Source organism: Monodon monoceros, unplaced genomic scaffold (assembly GCF_005190385.1).
Source record: "Monodon monoceros isolate NGI ecotype Baffin Bay Population unplaced genomic scaffold, NGI_Narwhal_1 Super_Scaffold_12, whole genome shotgun sequence".
Lineage (NCBI taxonomy): Eukaryota > Metazoa > Chordata > Mammalia > Artiodactyla > Monodontidae > Monodon > Monodon monoceros.
The window spans coordinates 169,662,139-169,684,693 of NW_021703768.1; the positions used below are offsets into that span (position 1 = coordinate 169,662,139).

At 42.0% G+C, this 22,555-nt stretch overlaps 1 protein-coding gene across 1 annotated transcript in view; it reads right to left on the bottom strand.

The window, feature by feature from the left end:
- The window catches only part of MGAT1 (mannosyl (alpha-1,3-)-glycoprotein beta-1,2-N-acetylglucosaminyltransferase), a 74,450-nt gene that overhangs the window by 37,470 nt on the left and 14,425 nt on the right, over window positions 1-22,555 (bottom strand). The gene's annotated exons all lie outside the window — the stretch shown is intronic.

Here is a 22,555-nt window from a genome sequence, read left to right on the forward strand (position 1 = left end):
TTTGAAACTAATTCTGACACACAGGAACACTGTGATTTTGACAGGCACATAAGGCCTTGGAGCCTCAACATCCTTAAATGTAAGATGGGAAAAACCAAAGTACCTAACCTGTAGAGCTGTTGTGGGTTTATATGAGAGAATAAATATAAAATAAAGCCTGGCATGGGAGAGACAATGCTATATATTCACCAAATTCCATTTCTATTTCCTCTTTATGAAGCTTGACACCACATTTTCAACCTCCCTTGTAGTTAGTTTGGGGTCGTGTGACTGGGCTGTGGTGTGGGCTATTTCTAGGCCTGGCTACCTAACCTGGCTACCATGGGGGCACGTGTTTTAGCTCATGTGGCTACAAGACAAAGGAAGATTGCCCAACCCACGTAAGACTTTATGTAAGCAAGAAATCAACCTTTCTTTGTAAAGCCATTAAGATTTTGGGGTTTATTTGTTACTGCAGCATTGACTAGCCTACTCTGACTAATACACTTGAGATATATAGAGAGATATAGACTAGATAGATAGATAGTAAACAGCTAGTAAACTTTGGCATTGAAGTTATCTATGAACCTTAAAATATGGAATGAGTCCTTTGATATATATTAAGAGAAAAAAAGCGAGACAATATATATGTGCCACATCTTGTATAAGAAAGAAGCGGAAATTAAGATGTACATATGTATTTGCTTATCTTTGAAAAAAAAAAGTATAGGAAAGGAGAAACCAGAAACTAATAAAAATGGTTATCTATAAGGGGTAGCTTGGAACAGGGTGGACATGATATTCATGGCAGTGAGACTTCTCTGACTAAACGTGTTTATAGAGTATTGGTTTTTGAACCATGTAGTTTACATATGCAGAAATAAGAGTAAATCGTAAAGGAAAAATGCCCTAAAGTTGGACCTTAAAAGAAACAAATGGCCCAATTCTATATGAAATTGGTTATTCAAACAGCAATGAAAAAGAAACTTATTTGGGGTAACCTGAACAATCTACTCTGACTGTACATACAGTAATATTATTGGGAACAAGGAATTTCTAGTATAAGAGGGAAAAAATAAAAGAGAATTTAAGAAAAAAAATTATGTTGAATGCCAATGACAATATGAACTCATACAATTCATATTCCCCCCCCATATATATATATGTATATATGGTCTCCTAGTTGTGTTCCTGCAAGAGCCTAGAAACAACACTCTAGTGGCAATGAGTCCAACTAGCCCCCTTATCTCGCATCTCCCAATATAATAACTGGCACAGGCAAGAATAATCAAATGGGCACTACAATCACTACATGAAAGGTGGTTGGGCAATAGGTTATTCCCACAGGGGCGAAGTACCACTCCACAGATCATTATTAATTTCAAAGGGAAAGATGTTCCTTTGGTACCCGATGCAATGTATACCCACCCCCACAGATGCATTTGGCCTTGCCTGTCCCTCAGGACCCACTTGCCCTGATTGCTGGATAAGCTGGCCCCAGTGATGGTTGTAAAGCTTCAGCCTCCACCTGGTCACCTCATCTCCTACAATGACAGACGTCTCTGCTTTGGCAAGGCTGTCATTACACCTTCCAGGGCCGAAGCTGCAGCCACTCCCGTGGCTAGGTCCGATGCAGCAGGACCCACGGAGGCCCTGGTTTTTCCAGTGGCTGCCCAGAGGCACCTAGTAACACAGTCCAGAAGTACAGATACATCAACACCCCACAGGCTTTATCCTGGAGGAGTCCTCCAGGATGTAATAGTGTCACACGGCAACTCTGAAGATGTCATACATGACCAAGTGACCAGCCAGGCTGCTTATGAAGCCATTGCCAGCTCAGCAATGAACACCTTTGATTCGTTTCCCTCCTTTTCTGCCTTAATTCTTTTTCCCCTTTTTGGCTCCCGTGGATCGTACCCATCATAAAACACTAGCATGTAAACTTTGCCTCAGTCTCTGTTCCCAGGCAAATGCTTCTCCATGGAAGTATGGCAGTCACTTTCTCAACCCAGTCATCACCTTTGGCATCACTAGTAGTGGAAAAACCCAACATGTGAACCTCTTCATGAGATACCTCTGAAGTATTCTTGCAAATGACGTTTAACCCAAAACTAATCAAGCCTCCAGACTGAATTTCCATTTTAAGGGCAATACAGGCATAAAAGAAAAAGTTAAAGAACACCGTCAGGAAACAATCAGACAAGTGAAGAATGTGCAACTCTCTATAAATCCCCTGGCCTGGACTCTTCAAAAGTCGATGTCATAAGTCAAAACCAAACAGAAGTTAAGGTGGGGGAGATTTTCTAGGTTAACCTCCAGATAGACTCCACAAACCTTGATTAGATCACAGGCGAAACTGCATAGAAGTCTTTAAGGGACAATTAAAAATATTTAAATATGTGTCCACTGACAGACAAATGGATAAAGAAGATGTGGTACATATATGCAAAGGAATATTACTCAGCCATAAAAAGGAATGAAGTTGGGTCATTTGTAGAGATGTGGATGCATCTAGAGACTGTCATACAGAATGAAGTAAGTCAGAAAGAGAAAAACAAATATCGTATATTAACACATATATGTGGAACCTAGAAAATGGTGCAGATGAACCAGTTTGCAGAGCAGAAATTGAGACACAGAAGTAGAGAAAAAATGTATGGACACCAAGGGGGGAAAGCGGCGGGTGGTGGTGGTGGTGGTGGTGTGATGAATTGGGAGATTGGGATTGACATGTATACACTGATGTGTATAAAATGGATGACCAATAAGAACCTGCTGTATAAAAATATATATATATATATTTAAATATGGCTTGGATATTAGTTGTGATTGTAGAATGATTGTTAATTTTCTTAGGTGTGATAGTGGCATTGTGGTTATACAGGTGATTGTCCTAATTCTTAGGAGATTCATGCTGAAGTATTTAAGAATCATGATGTCATACTGACAACTTAGTTTCAAAACTGATGTGTCTTGGTGTATGTGTGGTTGGGGGGTGGGGAAGAAGGAGAGAGCGCAAATATCGTGAAACATTAACAACCATTGTATCTAGATGGAAGGCATAACGTACTTTTTAAGTGTTTTTAAATTTTCACAATAAAATGTCGGGAGATAAACACCGAAAAAATCTAGGTAAAATGTAGGATATATTCACATTTGAAGAAATGTTTTAAACCATGTTTTATTTTCCTCATTTTCCAGTAAGCAGCCAATACTTTATCAGGGATTAATTCATCCACCTCAAAATGGATAGTCAACACCCAAATTGCTATGCTTTCAAAAGCTTTTTACCTCTTGCAGGTCTCTAGCAATTTCCCAAGGAGAAAATATTTGATGCCATTACGCACACCTCAATTCTTAGTTGGCAGAATAACCAGCGAGCAGTACAGAGCTGCTTCCTTTGAAAAACCTTTCCAGGGCGCAAACTGTGAGTACTGAGGCACTCAGGCACCATGGAGAAAATGTATTTTAGACGTAAATTTTGATTGATCTGATAGAGGCATCAGTTATCTTTTCCATGCATTGCAAATCTCGTATAGGATTCAGATACGAATAGCATCATTCTCTACAGCTGTATTGGCAACAGATAGACACGAATTAACAAATATAGTAATATACACAGTTATTTCAGGCTTCTATTATTAGCACCACCTCTTGACTGATGGGGAAAACTCTTCCCAAACTATTTTTGTTAATGTGACTATTGCATTTGTTTTGACAGAGTTTTCTATTATCACCACAACTTGCACTTTATTCCCAAGATGCCTCCAGACAGAATTGCTACCCCCACGCCCCCTTCTGCTCTCACCAAGGGGACTGGCCCCGGGTTAGCCAACCTTCAGTGCCTCCACCCATGACAGAGTCCCAGGAAAGCGTGCCACCTCACATTATATTCATGCTAACTAGGCTGGCAGGGCAATGCTCTGGACTCATGAAGGAGTCCCCCAGGTCAGGTTGTTTCTGCTCCATCCAGGGAGGGGTCCTTCTTATACCCACAGAACGGTCATAGTACACTAATAATGCTCATTTCCCCATATTTAATGGTAGAGCTCTTTGGTTAAGGCTGAGTTCATGACCACAGCATTAGGTTTCTGCTGCATTAATGCTGCATAATAAGCAACCCCAAAATCTCAGTAGTTTCCCAAAAAAGCCATTTATTTTTCTTTCAGATCAGCAGAGGCAGCTCTGCTTCAGGCTATGAACTGATTTAGGGCTGCTCCACTTGTCTCTCATCCTCTGGACCAATGGCTACCTGGGGCAGGCTCTTCTCAATGTAGGGTGGCAGCTGTGCCGGTAGGGCGAACAGAAACACAAGGGGCCATTTAAGGCCTTGGCTCAGAACTGATATACTGTCGCTTCTGCCACATATGCCTCTGGCCAAAGCCCAAAATCAGTGGGGTAGGGAAGTACTCTCCATCCTGGGGAACATCGCCAAGAGCGGGGAGGAGAGGAAGAATTGCAGGCAGATCATTCAATTGACCTCAGCTTTCCTTGCAGCTTGGTGTGTCCTTGCAGCTAAGTTTTGGCCAGAGGGATGTGAGGGGAAGCAATGTGTGCAGCCTTGCCCTTGTAAGGATCGGGAATGCCCTGTCTTTCCCCTGCCCATCACCTGGGGGCATGGTGGGACTGCAGCAGTCATCTGGCCCAGAGGCAGATGGCACAGCCAGTCCTACCTCTGGACTGTTACACGTATGTCATTTACACTGCTGGATTTTTGCATCTCTGTAACGGCATCTTAGAACCATAGTTAGCTAGTACACCATTCATTCATTCATTCAACAAGTATTTACTGAGTGTCTTCTCTGTGCCAGGCATTGTGCTAGGCCTTGGAGGAAGTGACAATGAGCAAAAGCAAGACAGAGATTAATGGATGTTGCCTTCCTTAGGACAGAGTAGCCTAGAGAAGGGAACAAATAAACCCCAAATCTCAGTGAGTTAATGTGCTTAAAGGTCTATTTCTTGCTCATGCAAAGTCTAATATGGTGCTGGTGGCCCTCCTACATCTTCTAGTCAACTAATTTTGAAATATAAACTCCCCAGGTTTCGGGAACAGTGGAAGAGAGAGCTGGAAGATTACAGAATTTTTTATGTGCCAAGCCAGGAAGTAGCTTATATCACACCATCCACATTTCCTTGGCCAGAACTCAGTCACATGATCACCCTTAACTGCAAAGGAAAGTGGGAATAGTAGTCCTCCTACAAAGCCAGGAAGAGGAACTCTGCCACAGATGCATAGTTATAAACGAGGAGAGGACTCTGCTCTGGCCTCAGCCTTTTTAGATTAGCTCACTTACCTCCTGAGTATGTGTGTGGCTGTGCCATCCTCAGAGTAGTCCCTGAAATTTGCAGGAAAGCAGTTCAGACCAGCATACAGTGGTAAATCAACTTCCTTCACTTCCTCTGATTCTTGTCGGTTGCAATCTACCACCATTCATTTCTGAGAACACTGTTTTCTTCCCTCCATTTTGTAATTCTCTCTCCTCCTCGTATTAGTTGGGCTTCTCCATAGAAACAGAATAAAGAGCATGTGTCTGTCTGTCTATCTATCTATCTACTTATCGTGCGTGAGAGAGGGAGAGAGAGAGAGAGAGAAAGGAAGAGGAAGAAGAAGGAGAAGGAGGAGGAGGGGGAGGAGGAGAAGAAGAAGGGGAAGAGGAAGAAGGGGAAGAGGAAGAAGAAGGGGAAGAGGAAGAAGAAGGGGAAGAGGAAGGGGAAGAGGAAGAAGAAGAAAAAGGGAAGAGAGGGAGAAGGAGGAGGGGGAGAAGCGAGGAGGAAGAAAAGGAGAAGAGAGTGATTGATTTTAAGGAAACGGCTCATGCAGTTATGGAGGCTGGCAAGTCCAAAACCTGCAGGGTGGGCCAGCAGGCTGGAGAGCTGCAGGGAAGAGTTGATGTTGCAGTTCAAGTCCAAAGGCTCACAGCTGGCACAATTCCTTCTAGCTCAGGGGAGGTCAGTCTTTCTGTACCATACAGGCCATCAGCTGATTGGACAAGGCCCACCCATATTAAAGTCAATCAATTTGTAAATCTTATCTAAAAAGACTCTGACAGAAACATCTAAAATAATGTTTAACCAAATATCTAGGCACCATGGCCCAGCCAAGCTGACACATGAAATTAAACATCACATCTTCCAAGGCTAGTTTTTAACACTTTATATTTCTTGTCTAAAGTGGGAGGCAGAGTGATATGGCAGGTGGGGGTGGGGGGAGTCAAAGGGTAGGTTCAAATCCCAAATCTTACTCATCTGAACTCAAGTTTTCTAATTCGTAAAATGGGAATAAGAATGGTCACCTTGAGTGGAGCTGTAAAAACTAAGAGATCATATATGTGAGACACCTAGACTTATGCCTGACAGATGGTGACAATTATTAAGTTTTCAATTTGAAAAGAAGGTTCATTGAACACTCTACGTATCAGTATTTTTACTGATGCTTTTTATTTGCAGGTGACTCTCCACGCTTTCTGTTTTCCTTCTGAAACTGAGCAGTGTATCAACAAGAAGAAAATTCCTTGCTACAGTGGATAGTTCTCATGTGGTTTCACCATCTCCTGGCGCTTGAGTTGCCAGCAGTCAGCTGTGTCCGGGATGCTTTGCTTTCCTACTTTTCCATGAGCCATCATTGATGACCCATGCAATGGCGCATGTTTGAACAACTTATTTAGGCACTCCAGAGAAAAACCAAGGGGAAAGAGAAGTGAGGAAGAGTGATAGGAGTAAAGAAAAGGTGGGAGTTGGCAGGAAACGAGGCAAGGAGAAAAAGGAACAAAAATCATATTTTCTACTAATTTTCTTGGTGTTTCTGTGTCAGTTTATAAATTAGCATCTGACTGATTGGACAAACCAATTTTTCTGATACTCTCATCCAGCCAGGCTACAGATTTCTCCATTGGGGTGGAACTGAGGAAGCTTTAAAAGTGGGCCAAAGCCACATGGGGACCTGTGTCATAATAAGCAACATGGTCTTTCATAAGTTGAGTGTTGCTGAAGGCTTGGAGTAAGTAATGTAGAGGGTATCAAACAGTGCTCCTTTTAGACTTGGTTTTCTAGTTAGGCAAGTGGCTAAGCCACTTGTACAAAAAGACCCCAAACACATCGGCTTTAACAAGACAGGCCTCCATTTCTCTTTTAGGTAACAGTACAGAGATGGGCAGGTAGACGGTACAGAGCACTAGCTGAACTGCTCCACAAGGTCACTGGGTACTGAGGCAGGAATGTTGGCATTGCCATCATCGATACATGGCATCCACCTGTGGATCCAAGAGGTCACTCCAGTGCCACTTCAGTTGTCCCCTTTCCCAGCCAGGTGGAAGGGGCAGAAGAAGCAGAGGGCTAAAAAGCTTTTTTTTTTTAAGGACATTACCTGAAAGTTGTCCTTCAATTCTGCTCACATCCCTTTGTCCAAAAGCTTGAAGGGAAGCTGGGCACACGCCCTGCCAAAAACTGCAGGGAGGGATCTGATAACACCGGGTGCCTCTGAGTAGCTAGGAGTCTCTGCCATACCTAATTCTTTGGAGGTTATTCAAATCCTTCATAAGAATCTCACCCAGTGGGCAACACCCCAGTTTTCTATTCTCTACCTGAGAAGCTCCCCTGTCACCTATTTGAGGTTTCTATCTAAATTTCTGTCTGAGAAATTAGTTTTTCTGCTTAAAAAGAAGAGAGACGCTCAAATCAGTGAGGTGATTCGGCCCAAAGCACTTGTTACAACTTGGAACTAGGCCTGAAGCCCTGGCCATGGCCATTCTGACTCAGTCAGGGGAATTTGAGGTGAGTGGTGGTGGTGCTGTCCACAGCCAGGCCCCACCTCCTCACATAGGAAGTTCATCTGCTTTCCCACCCTCCCCCCACCCAATCTCCCCCTGCCACACTCATACCTAACAGTTCTCAACCTCAGGAGAAAATAAGAATACCAAGATTGAAAAATTCCATTTTGCTTCAAGGGCAGTTACTGGGTTTCCTCATGAAATGTCTTCACGATGGCTGTGCTACATCTTCACTCTCCCCCAGTAATTACCACCAAAGTCCCCCTTCACCCAGTGTCCTCAGAGGTACTAGGTGAGGTGGGAGGGGAGGGGGGGGCTAGTTATCCCCATATTTGGCTCTTCTTCTGACGTGAGAATGGTATTTGTCAGGTGTCATGGCTGCCCCCACCCCATTTCCTCAAGGCAAATGCTGATCTCCCCTTGAGCCAAGTGTGCCTGTCACATCCTGCTCCTCCAGGAAGGTCCTGCTGACTGGAATGCAGGCTGGATCTGGGGTAGCCTCCTTGGCCCACAGGAAGGAAGGCTGAGTAACAAGATAATGGGAGCCTGAGTCCCTGAAGATTGCAGAACTACCATAGCCGCCCTGAGCTGGTGTTTCAGACCTTCATCTTGTCTAAACTACCTTCATTTAAGATCTCACTTAAAGCCTCCGTCACCATTCTAATTGGTGGTGATGGGGGAGGTGGGTGAAATACTACTTTCCAGCTGTCAAAGAAAAAGCTAGATACTAATCAAAGCAGTAAGAACAGATTTTATTCGATAACTATGGCAATAGGGAAGAGGGTCCAGTGTAAACTAAACTCTACTTCAATTTGTGTAAAACTGGGCATTTTAAAGGGAGAATGAGGGAGGAGGGAGGAGGAAATGAGGAAGGGTGGGAGCAGAGTCAGGGAAATGGAAACAAACAAAAAGTGTGATTAAGCCATTGGGATTTGCTAACTGACGTTTATGGAAGCTAGGCTCCTATCCTCCTACAGAGACTGGGAGACAGGGACCCTATCTTCAAGTGTTGGCTGGAACAAACAGAACATTCTTTTGAGTTTTCCCAGGCAGGAACTTCAGGGGGGCTGGAGTAGTCATCCTCAGGGACATGGCCTCGAGCTGTTAAAAGCTATGCTAGTGGGCTTCCCTGGTGGCGCAGTGGTTGAGAGTCCGCCTGCCGATGCAGGGGACGCGGGTTCGTGCCCCGGTCCGGGAAGATCCCACGTGCCGCAGAGCGGCTGGGCCCGTGAGCCATGGCCGCTGGGCCTGCGCATCCGGAGCCTGTGCTCCGCAACGGGAGAGGCCACAGCAGTGAGAGGCCCGCGTACCGCAAAAAAAAAAAAACCAAAAAAACTATGCTAGTGTTTGTCTGTCTCTAAATGAAGGATATGGGTGGAGTCGTCATGTGCCAAGAGCTCCTTCTGCAGTGCTCGCAGTCCACCTCACTCCCAGATCTGGGATCTTTGTGCGGCGGCCCCAGGACAACTTGGCGCTTAGGACCTCAGGAGAGTGAATCAGATCCAGGGCTTCCTGGCTAGCAGCCCCGCACATGCAGGCCCTCTCCTCTGCAGGAGGCAGGGCAGCCAGGGGAAAAATCATTGGAAAACAAGCTATCCTTCTTCTTGGTTTCTCTCATGGTTTGATAAGCTAGAATGGGCCTTTAGTCAAAATCTGAGGGCTGTGGAGCAGGGAGCAGGGTGGTCTGGATTGCACTTCTGGAGGCTCCGAAAGTGCAGCGGCAGGGATCGGGGTCTGAGCTATGACTTCAGGAGCGGGCCCCTCCCCAGACCCCCCCATGCCTCATCTTGCTCCCTAAAGACTCCTCTCCTTACCCCACCACCAACTCCTAGCCCCCACCCCTTACCCTGTCCCCAGAGTACTCCCCTTCTCTCTTTCATACCCGTCCTTGACCCCAATTACCATGTGTGCTTGCTGGTGCCTTCCAAAGTCAGTCTTTCTCCAGCTGTGCGTCCATCTACCTGTGAATTTCTCCCTCCTCCTTTGCTTGGCTAACACCTACTCAACCTAGCCATCAGCCCTCAGCTGTCAGCTTGAACACTGCCTCTTCATTTTGTCTTTCCCTGAGCCTCCAAACCAGGTCAGTCTCCACTCCCTCCTACCTCTGGATTTCTATCATTTCTACCACCATTGCTTACCTGTCTCCCTGTCATTGTCATAACCATCTAATGGTTTTACATACTGGAATGAAGCAGCATAAGGGTAGCAACCCTCTCACTCTTGCCTCATCCCTAGCACCAAGGAGGGACTCAGGAAATTTCAGTTAGATAAGCAGATGTGGAAAACTGATTGAATGGTGGAAAAGAGGTGTAGAGCGGGAGAAAAGTGAGGCCCCAGCTGTCATCCACTCTTCCCTGAAGTCTGACAGTGCAAGGAAGCACATGAAAAGAGAAGTATTTCAGGGTACAACAGAGTAAAGGAAGGCTGACTTAACACTGGGGTCAAAGCCAGCATGTTTGAAAGTGGAAGCTAGGGAGCCAGTGGAGAGGAGAAAGTTGAGAAGGTGGGGAGGGGAGTAGAGTTGAAGGAAGGGGACCTGGTTTGGAAAAGGCAACAAGAAAGAAAGTAAAGTATGCTCAAAGAGACAAAAAAAAGCAGGCATCACAGATCTTAGTAGTGTACCTGCCCTGTACCTGTTGCACAATAAATGTTTGAAGGGGAGAGGTGAAAAATTGTGGTTGCCTATTTCAGATGACCTCAGTCTTCTTAGGGAAATAGGAGGTTAGGTCTTATGAAAAATGGGCATTGAGAATCAAGAAATATTCTCTGGTGGTGGGATGAACTGGGAGATTGGGATTGACATATATACACTAATATGTATAATATAGATAACTAATAAGAACCAGCTGTATAAAAAATAATAAAATTCAAAAAAAAAAGAAATATGCTCATTTGTTAGGGTACTAGTTAGGACTAAGTTCTATAACAAGTAGCCTCAAAATACAATGGCTCTACAGTGTAGTCTCTATGCTATAGAAATTTAATTCTTGTACGCTTAGCAGTCCAGGATGGGTATCCAGGTCAGTGGGTAGTTCCCCTCTTGTTGATCATGTAGGCACACAGGCTCCACCACCCTCTAAGGTCTAGAGAAAGTGGGAAGAACATGCAGAGCATGCAAAGGAGGTCCTCATGGACCTGGCATGGAAGGAACACACATTTCTGTTCACATTCCTTTGGAGGGATCTGAGTCATGTGTCCTCAACCAACTATAAAAAGGGCTGGAAGACGTTAGCCTAGCTGTGTGCCCACAGGAGAGAACAGAGTTTGGATACACAGCTAGTGGTTTTCACCACTGCGGTAGGCAGAAAAATGGACCCCAAAGATGTCCACATCCTAATGCCTAGAACCTGTGAATATGTTACCTTATGGCAAAGGGACTTTGCAGATGTAGGACCTTGATATGAGGGAGTTATTCTGCATTATCCCCCTGGGTCCAGTGTAATCACAAGGGTCCTTATAAGTGAAAGAGGGAGGCAGGAGAGTTAGTCAGTATCAGAGGGATGCAGCATGAGAAAGACTTGTCTGGGCATTGTTTGCTTTGAAGATGGAAGCGGGCCATGAGCCAAGGAACTCAGGCAGCCTGTAGAAGCTACAAAAGACAAGGAATGGATTCTCCTCTAAAGCCTCCAAAAAGAATACAACTCCTGCTGATGCCTTGATTTTAGCACAATTTCAGATTTCAGACCCATTTCAGGTTTCTGATTTCCAGAACTCTAAGATAATACATTTATATTGTTTTAAGCCATCAAATTTTGGAGATTTGTTACAGCAGCAAGTGGAAACTAATACAACCAAATTTGGTAATTCCTTTTTTAAAGAAGTACCTATTAATGGTATGAAGCATTATTTTAAATTTTAAGAAGACGAGACTATGTGTTGACTTTCCACCTTATGCACAAGCCTATTGACTGCCTCGTGAACTCGCGGGAACCAGTCAGGGCTGGAGGACTTTAATGCGGGGAGGTTCTAGAACAGGAGTTCCCAAAATGTGGTCCCCAGACCAACAGAATCTGCCTCTCCTAAGAACTTATAGAAATGCAAATTCTCAGCCAACCCAGACCGACTGAATCAGAAACTCTGGGGCCCAGCAGTCTGTGTTTAACAAGCCCTCCATGTGATTCTGACACTTGCTCAAGTTTGAGAATAGGACTAAGGCTCTATTCTAGATTGAAAGAAACTAAAAAGAAGCAAAAATGAATTAGCAATGCACAATTCTAAACTGGGTCTTTTTATTCCAAAGGACATTATTGGAACAATTAAAGAAATCTGGATGGAGTCAGAGCATTCATAGTAATGAATCCATGTTAATTTCCTGATTTTGATGGTTGTGTGGTGGTGATGTAGGAGGTCCTTGCTTGTAGGAAATATACACTAGAAGTATTCAGATGTAGTGAGGTGCCTTGTTAGGAACTTAATTCTCAAATGATTCAGGGAAAAAGACAGTTTTAAACTATCATTTCCATTTTTCTTTGAGACTATTTCAAGATTTTGTTTTAATTTTGAAAAAAAAACAACCCAGCAAGATACCATTTGTCAAATATCAGCCTGGCAAAGGTGAAAAACGTGTGTAACACCTAGTGTTGGTGAAGGTATGGGAAACAAAGTTTCACACACCATGGTTGGAATTATAAGTTGTTGTAATATTTTTGGAAGGCAATTTTACAATATCTATCAAAAATTTTAAAGCAAATTTTTCTTAGCAATTCTGCTGAGGGTAAGGAAATATATTTTACTGCAGTACTGTTTATACTAGAAAAAAACTGGAAACAACTGAAGTGTTTATCATTAGGTGACTGGTTAAATAAATTATGGTATAAAATATGCAGTGAGTTACTTGGCTTTAGATCACAACTTCTAAAGGTCTTGAACCAAGTTCCCTTTTGCTAAAAGATTTTAAAAGTCTAAGGAAAGGCTGTGAAAGAATTCTGTAGAAAGTTATAAGGCGCAGGGTTGAGAGCTTGGCATATAGCAGTGTGACAGTCAGGTTCCAACCAGGAACATATAAACCACTCTAAGTATTTGGATGGAGGGAATCTAATGCAAGGGATTGGTGACATACTCAGGGATCAGAGAAAGCTGATACAGATACAGCTTTTAAAATAACAATGCTTAAGGAAATAAAAGACAAGTTTGAGAATTTGGCAAATTACAAGAAAGGAGGCAGATGGAAAGTCCATAACTGAAAAATATAGTATATATTTAATAGCAGATTACACAGTGAGCTGGAAGATAAGTTATATCCAGAATGAAGCCTGGGTAGGGAGTGAGGGGACCAAGGGATGGAAATGAGAGATTAAGAGGCATAAGAGATACAGTGAGAAGGTCTAACATACCTTTATTTGGAGTCCCAGAAGGAAAGAGAAAGATAATGGTATAGAACTAATATTCAAGCACACAATGGCTGAAAATTTACCAAAACTGAAGAAAGATACATATCTACAAATTTAACAGCCCTAAGAATCCCAAGCAGGATTACTTACTAAAAAGGTAATCCATACCTAAACATATCATAGTAAAACTGGAATAAACTAAAGACAGAGAAAAAATCTTAAAGAAGCCATTAACAAAAGAACATATTAAACAGGCAAATGAACAGCTGACTGCTCACCAGCTAGAGAAGGAGTCAGAAATTGGTGGCTTGATGCCTCCAATGTGACAAAAGAATGTGATGTTCAACCTAGAATTCTATTCCCAGAAAAAATATCTGTTAAGATCGAAAGTGGGGGACTTCCCTGGTGGTCCAGTGGTTAAGAATCCGCCTTCCAATGCAGGGGACGTGGGTTCGATCCCTGGTTGGGGAACTAAGATCCCACACGATGCAGGGCAACTAAGCCCGTGCGCCACAGCTGCTGAGCTCGCATGCTCTGGAGCCCATGTGCCACAACTAGAGAGAAGCCCATGCACCACAATGAAAGATCCTTCATGCCGCAACTAAGACCCAACACAGCCAAATTAATTAAGTAATAAAAAGAATAAAATAAATGGCATTATTCAATTCCAAAAAAAAAAAAATAACAAAAGTGGAATAAGCTGTTTTTAGGCAAACAAAAGTTGGAAGGTTCTACCTCTAACAGGACAGAATGTTCTAAAGAAAGTTTTTCAGACACAAGGCAAATGACCGCACAAGGAAGGTTAGGGAGGGAGAGAAGAATGAAGAGCAATGGAAAGTAATTATAACAGTAAATATATGGATAAATCTAAATAAATATTTGGTGTAGAAAATAATAATAATGTATTTTAATACATATCTATACATTTATACATACATAATTTAAATTCACAAAAACGATAGCATATAAGATGAGATAAATAAAGTATTCTAAGATCCTTGCATTGTCTAGGATGAAGATAAAAGTATCAATTATCGGGCTTCCCTGGTGGTGCAGTGGTTGAGAGTCCACCTGCCGATGCAGGGGACGCGGGTTTGTGCCCCGGTCCGGGAAGATCCCACATGCCGCGGAGCGGCTGGGCCCGTGAGCCATAGCCGCTGAGCCTGCGCGTCCGGAGCCTGTGCTCCGCAACGGGAGAGGCCACAACAGGGAGAGGCCCGCGTACCGCAAAAAAAAAAAAAAAAAAGTATCAATTATCACTAGGCTTTGATAAGTCAAGAATGGATCTTTTAATTCCTTGCCCATTAAAAGAATGGAAAAACTGTACAACTTCCAAATCAACAGAGGGAAAAATAGAATAATTGTGATAGAATTCTAATAGAATAATTCTAATCCAACCTGAAAGCAAGAAAAGAGATAACAGGACTTAAGATTATGTGGGATAAATAAAATCAGTGAATAAGATTGAAACCAAAACATAACAGAACTTGTATATTAAAGACCTAATGCTCTTCTTAAAAAAAGTTATCAAACTTAAAACAACAACAACTATATGCTATTTCCAAGAGGCATATTTAAAATAAGGACACAGAAAGGTTGAAAGTGAAAGGATGGAAAGAGCTATGCCAGGTAACAATAATCAAAAAGAAGCTGATGTTATTAATACCAGAAAAAAAATAGCCTAAATAAGCCAAAGGCATTACTACAGATAGAGTTTTACTTCTTAAAGTTTCAATACACCAGGAAGATATAACAATTCTGTATTTTCATGCACCTAATAACATGACTTCAAATATATAAAGCAAAATTCACAGAACTATAAATAGAAATGGATAACTCAACAATTATCTCATTAATCAATAGAACAAGCAGATAAAAATTCATAAGGAGCAGAGAAGATCTGAACAATACATTACAAAATTGATCTAATGTCTTTATCTAGGTGACTGCACCCAGCATTTGCAGAACACATGTTCTTTTCCAGTGCCTGTGGAACCTTCACTAAGGTCAAATACACACTGGGCCATAAACAAATCTCAACAAACTTCAATGGATAGCAATCATATAAAGTATGATTTCTGACCACAATGTTATAACAAAAAATATAACTAAGAAGTCCCTATATGTTTAGAAATTAAAAATATACTTCTAAATAACCTATGGGATCTGTTGTAATTATCTGTATTTTCTGTTCTTTCTTATCACACCAGAGGTCTACCAATTTGGATTCTCTTTTTAAAGTACCAACCTTGACTTTTGATCCTCTCTGTTGTGTTGCTGTTTCATTGATTTTTGCTCTCATCTTCGTTATTACCTTCCTTTAACTTTAAAACAATGGGATAGATCATTAGTTAACTTGACAATAATGTTCGTATGAAGTTTTACAAAAATACAAAGTGCTTTTTCATTAATCCTCAAAGCAACATTGTGAGTTAGGTCTTTTCCCTCATTTTACAGATGGGGAAATTATAGACATAATTATTGCATTCACTGAAATACTGTCCCTAGGGTTTGCATCCAAGACCAGAGAAACTTCTCCTGCCTGTCCCAGGGCCTCCTTTTATTCTCTGAGAACGTAAGGAACACTTACCCCATGGTTAAGATGGTGGAAGCTTGGCTCTCAACAACCCTTACTTCAGTAATCACCAGCACGTCTATTGCCAAGAAAACATAGTGGTGGGGAGGAAGTGGGGAGCAAAATGTATACAACAGGAGTGGGCAGGCTGCCTAGCCAGCAAGGAAAGTGTGAAGCTGCCCTTGTCCCACCCATACTCTTGATCACTGGACTAGAGCTGGAGGCTCCTCCTGTTGACCCCTTTTCCAGAATAAAAAAGACAAAGCATGTTTGCTTAGAAACAGTGGATTGCTTGCTTAGAAGCAAGATACCACTGAGTAAACTCATCCAAGAAAAATTTTTTTCTCAAATATTGTGTAGGGTGGTCCTTGGAGGATTTTCTTGGCTTGAGGAAGGGCCTACATTCCATTGCCTGAGTGTCTAAATGTTCGATTCCTTGGACAGGGGTCACCACACTGCCAGACTTACTTCCCACACCCTTCTACAAATGCTTCTCAGTCCAGGCACAGTTCTAAGGGCTCTAATAACACTAACTTCTCCAACCTTCATTACAACCTCTGAGGTTGTTACTATTATTATCCCAACAAGAGGTAGATGAGGACACACAAGCAAAAAACAGAAGGTTTAGTTACTTGTCTAAAGTCATCAGGGAATGAGAGTCCTTATTTGAACCCAGGCTTCATGGCGGAGAGACTGTGCTCTTGGCTACTACACTATGTCACCTCTCTACATGGGATTCACACAAACTCCTTCCTGAGCATAACTGATACTATTCATAGCCTGAGAAGATCTGCCAGGTCTAAATGGGAACACTCAATGAAAAGAAGAATCGAGTTAAGTATTCTGACTTCCTTCTGCATGTCTCCAGCCAAGGCCCTCAGCTGAGGCTGGGGAAGAGGCAAGGAGAGACCTCCCAGGGAATTCCGTGGGAAACCTTAAGTTCTTGATGCAGACTTCACGTCCCCACTGTCTGTCCTCAGCTAACTGATCCTCAGGTGACCACTTCTCAGTTTTGAATCTCATGAGGGAAAAGTTCCTTGCATTGCATGACTGGTATTCAGTACCATTTCACCCTTAGTGTCTCTGTACATAAACCAAGATGAAATTATTTTTCAGGCTTTCACTTTCCGACAAATTTGCTAGAAATAGAGAGCACACTCCTATGGAAGCCTTTTCTAAACTCACTGTTTATTAAGGTTTTCCCTTCCTGTTTTATTGCTCCTCCCTCCGCTTGCCCCTCCTGTGAATTCCATACGAACTGAACTCATTTCAGAGTCTTTCCCATACTCCCCACATCCATAAGCCATGAGACCTTTAGTAAGTTTTGGTTAAGTTTTTCTCCTCCCTAGGAATTTCCTCAGTTCACATAAAATTTCTAATTTATTGGCAAAAAATTGTGACATAATATCTTATTGTTTTAATGTCTGTAGCATTTGTAACATAAAACTTTAGAAATTCGCTGAGACTTCAACTAAAAGGGAATTTATTCAAACTGTTGCAACAGGGAGTTTGAAAGGGAACGTCTCATCAAACTTGAGGAATGAAAGCGGTTTTATAGGGGAAAGAAACAAAAGCAGCACTGAACAGTGGGATTTTGGTGGGTTTTGGTCAGGTTGGTATTGCAATCTTACAGAAATTAGTTTTTCTTCCTGATTTGGCTCATTGGGCCTGTTACATCCTGTTCTCGGAATTGTTGACTCAGGAATTTAGGAGTGAGCTATTCTCTCAGAATAGCAGAGAGCAAGGAGGTCAGTGTATGTTCAGAGAAGAAAAATTTACAGTTCTCTGCATTCCCCTTTTTATTCCTGACTTTGGTTATTCATGCTTTCTCTTTTTTTCTTGATCAGTCTCACCTGATTTGAAACAGACATTTAGCTCTGTTCTCTATATTTTCCTATTTTGTTTTTTTCTGCTCTTTATTACTTCCTTATTTTAACTTTCGTTAGGATTTATTTTGATTGTTCTACTTTTTGAGATGTTGCTTTGGTGATTACCAGGTTTTCTGAAATATCTTTCTAGGCTGTAAATTTCTCTCTAAGCACTGCCTAAGCAATATCCCTCTGGTTTTGATATGTAGTATTTTCATTGTCATTCAGCTGAAAATACTTTCTTCTTTGAACCATGATTTTAAAGTGTATTATAAATTTCTTAATATAATAGACATGTTCTAGGTACTTTTTATTATTACTTTCTAATTTAATTTCAATTATTTAAATTTTGTTGAGATTTACTTTATGGTCCAGCATATATGTCAACCCCACCCCCCCAACTTTATTGGAATATAATTGACACATGCCATTGTGTAGATCAATTTTTGAAAATTTTCATGTGTTCTTGAGAGAAAATATGCATCCTTGACACACTGGTGCATTGTTCCATGCATATGCATTAGAATGCTTGTTAATCTTATTGTTTAAATCTGTGTCTTTACCAATTTTTAGTCTGCTTGTCCTATTAACTAAAGAGAGGTGAAAAAAAATCTCTCATCATGAGTGTAGATTTTATATTTCTCCTTTGAGTTCTGCATATTTATTAGGTAGATACTAACTTATAACTGTTCTATCTTCCCAGTGTTTTTTCTTCCCTGAAACTTTTGTCTTAATGTAAACCTCCCTTTATCTCTAGGAATGGTTTGTGCCTTGAAGTCCCTGTTCCATCTAATATTAGTAGAGCTACACCAGTTTTCTACTGGCTTCATATAACTTCTTTCCATTCTTTTACTTTCAGACTTTGTGTCCTTATATTTGAGTCTTTTGTAAGCAGCAACATAGTGGGGTTTTGTACTTTCGCCCTATGTGCTATGGTCTATATGTTTGTGTTTCCCCAAAATTCACAGGTTGGAATCCTAATACACAGTGTAATGGTGTTAGGAGGTGGGGGCCTTTGGGGGGTGATTAGGTCATCAGGGTGGGGCCCTCATGAATGGGACTAGTGTTCTTATAAAAGAGACCCCACATGATTCCCCAGCCCCTTCTGCCATGTGAGGATGCAACAAGAAGTCTGCAACCCTGAAGAAAGCCTTCACCCAACAATGCTGATCTCTAATCACTCTGGACTTCCAGCCTCCTAAACTTGAGAATTAACATTTTTGTGGTTTAAAAGCCACGCAGTCTGTGGTACTTTGTTATAGCAGCCCGAAGAGACACTGTTTGACAATCTTTGTCATTTAGTGAAATTAAATTAAATATTGGTATTTTGGGGGAAGATTTACCATCTTTTTTTGGTCTCACCCCCCCTTTTTTTAACATCTTTATTGGAGTATAATTGCTTTACAATGGTGTGTTAGTTTCTGTTTTATAACAAAGTGAACCAGTTATACGTATGTTCCCATATCTCTTCCCTCTTGTGTCTCCCTCCCTCCCACCCTCCCTATCCCACCCCTCCAGGTGGTCACAAACCACCGAGCTGATCTCCCCATGCTATGCGGCTGCTTCCCACTAGCTATTTTACGTTTGGTAGTGTATATATGTCCATGCCACTCTCTCACTTTGTCATGGCTTACCCTTCCCCCTCCCCATATCCTCAAGTCCATTCTCTAGTAGGTCCGTGTCTTTATTTCCGTCTTACCCCTAGGTTCTTCATGACTTTTTTTTTTTCTTAGATTCCATATATATGTGTGAGCATAGGGTATTTGTTTTTCTCTTTCTGACTTACTTCACTCTGTATGACAGACTCTAGGTCCATCCACCTCACTACAAATATCTCAATTTCGTTTCGTCTTATGGCTGAGTAATATTCCATTGTATATATGTGCCACATCTTCTTTATCCATTCAACCGATGATGGACACTTAGGTTGCTTCCATGTCCTGGCTATTGTAAAGAGAGCTGCAATGAACATTTTGGTACATGACTCTTTTTGAATTATGGTTTTCTCAGGGTATATGCCCAGTAGTGTCACCCCTCTTTTTAAATTTACCTTTCTGCTTAAAATTTTCTACTAGTATTGAAATTATATGTTGTATTTTTATGATTCCTCTAGATTTTACAATATTCACGAGAGTAACCAAAACCTTCACCCTAATACCTCAATCCTTTTTACTCTCTCTTATTTATCAGTCTTGTCTGGTATTTTAAGCCTATCTTAACAACTCTACGTTTTTATTGTTTGGTATAAAATGTTATTACATTTGCTCACCTATTTTGTTCTATCTTTTTGCATCTCAAAACCCCACCTGGGATCACTTTCCTTCTATATTAAAGTGCATTCTTTAAAATTTCCTTTAGTGAGGGTCAGCAGGGAATGAATGGAACAAATTGTCTTAAAATGTGCTTATTTTGTCCTCATTCATAACAGATACCTTCATCAGGTATAAAATTCTAGGTTGACAGTTATTTTCTACCTATATACTGACATTTTCATTCCACTCATTTGGCTTCCATTGTTGCTGTTGAGAAGTCTGTTCCTTTGAAGGTAATTTTTAAATCTTTGGCTGTTAATTTTTTTCTTTGATTTCCTGCAGTTGCACTATGATGCACATAGATATGACTTTGTAAATTTATCCTAATTTGTATTCTTTGAGCTTTTAAATCTATAGACCTGTTATTTTTCATCAGTTCTGGAATATTCTCAGCCCAATTACCTTTGTCCCTTTTCTTTTGTCTTTGCCTTCTAAGACTGTGGTTAAATATATGTTAAAACTTCCTAGTGAGACCATCCCATCTTTCTGAGTTTTCCCATATTTCTCCATCTCCATGCTGCATTCTGGATAACTACTTCAAACCTATCTTTCAGCTCACCAATTCTCATTCCTCCTGTTTCACAATCTGTTGCCAAATACATCTTTAAATATTTTAAGCGGTCGTTTTCACAAACGCACCCAATAATTCTAATGTGACATCTATGTGGGTCTGTTTTTCTGCTGGTTTCCAGCCGTGCTGCCTTTTTTCGTTATATGCCTGATTATCTTTGACTGCTTGCTGACGACTTCCCCTGAAAAATTGTTACCTGAGGTCTAAATTGAAGGAGTCCTCTTCTGAGGAACTTTTATTTGCTTCTGCCAGGGCTCAAGTTGTGTTTACCCGGGTTGTAAGGGCTGGTCAGGGACCACAAATTGTCAGGATGTTCTCTTTTCTCTTTTTCTTCAATCCTATTGCTTTGCTCCGTAAGGAGGTCAGTCTCTAAAGTACCCTGGGGGTGGGGAGGGGGATGGGTCTAGATTTGGGTTTTTCGTCCTGACGGTGTAATACTCTGGGAACCCAGTTTAACTTCAGAAGAGTCACCTATAAGATTCATCACCTTGGGTGAACCTGGCCCTATCATCCTCTCTCTCTCACTCTCTGTGGCTGGTGAAGTGGTGCCTAACTGCATCATCAGCAGTCTGCGGCCTAAGCTGCTTTGGTGTTCACCTCTGATGACGAGATCCCACCTTAAAACAGCCCTACCTGTTTCAACTGCAGTCTTTTCAGCCTCCACGCTCTTTTAAGGGGAAGGGAGGGCACACCACCTGCATTTTAAAAAACAGGTGGGAAACTGATCCAAAGAACCTAGACTACCTTCACCAGAAACAAAGTACTGTCTCACCTTTTCAACATCATTTTTTCTTTTCTAGACTTTGAGATTTTCCAGTCAAGATTTTTAGATTTATATACTTTATTTCTATCCTTCTAGTGCTTGCCCATGACATTTTACCATATTTAACTCAATAAAATCTAGAGTTAAACAGCATCTTCACCCTCCTCCTAAATAATACAAGCACTTCAGCCTGCTTTCACACAGGTGTCCCAGCTTCCAATTTACCTACTATTGTCCAATATTCCAATTCTATTTATCCTTTAGCCTTGAGAATTAGACATGGCATTTTAAAAAACACAGTGTTTCAATTTACCTACACCTTGGCAATTTTATTTTTCTTGCATGTCAGACGTCCTCTGGGAGGTGGTGGTGGCTGGTGGTCCCTAAACCAGCTCAAGTCCTGAGGTGGCCTTGAACAGATGCAGCTGCACCAGCTCACTGGATCTGTTCTTCACAGTCTGCCTGGAGTGGCTGGAGACCTGAAGACCCCTCCTCATCTGGGATCAGTCCAAGAAGCACATATCTGGTCCTAGGTAGACTATGGGCCCATTTTCCATGTGTCCAAGTCAATGGAGGCTGTAGTAGGAACATGAGCACGAGGAGGTGCTCAGTGGGCTGGGGCACTCAGAATCCCCATTCCTGTGGTAGCTGTCTTCTCCCTTGTTATTTAACCTGTGTCTCTTTCAAAAGTAGGTGACACATTAGGTCCAGGTGGAGCTCATGTAGATGTGTGTGTGTGAGGGGATTGGGGACTTCGAGCCACAAGCACACCAACAGCCCTGGCCACATGGAAACCTTAAGTAACCTGATCATCTAAAACAGTTAGAGCTGGCCCTATATTCAGCCAATGAAAAGATTGGTCGATGCTCAGTGACCACTGGGAATCAATACTCCATGGCCTCTTTCCTTTCTGCCCACTGTACACCAGAACTGCCAGGGACTGGCCACTCTGGACAACGCTCCCTTTGATCAGGCCATCCTATTTTTCCCATTCTTCTCTTAAAAGGACCCAACTCAACATCCTGCTCAGATGTCATCGGTGCCTCCCTTCCCAGTAGGTGGAAGTCACTTTCCTTGGAAAGCCCACAGTTTAGTTCAGCATCCATTAGGGTGGCTTTGCTGTGGGTCTCTCTCCTCTATCTACTCCTGCTTCCTAGTACCTAGCACAATGGATACGCCTAGCAGATCCTCAACAAGTATTTGCTGAATACACTAATCTAAGTCTGTGGATAGGGTCAGGTTTGCCAGTGCTGCATGTAGAGAAGGACAAAGAGCAAGTGTGGTCATGACATTTCAAAGTGAAATTGAGTGGCAGAAATGCTCTTTCCCTCTCCCTTTTCTACAACCATCCCTCCCCCACCTCCACCCTCCTCCATCAAAACTTACCTTGT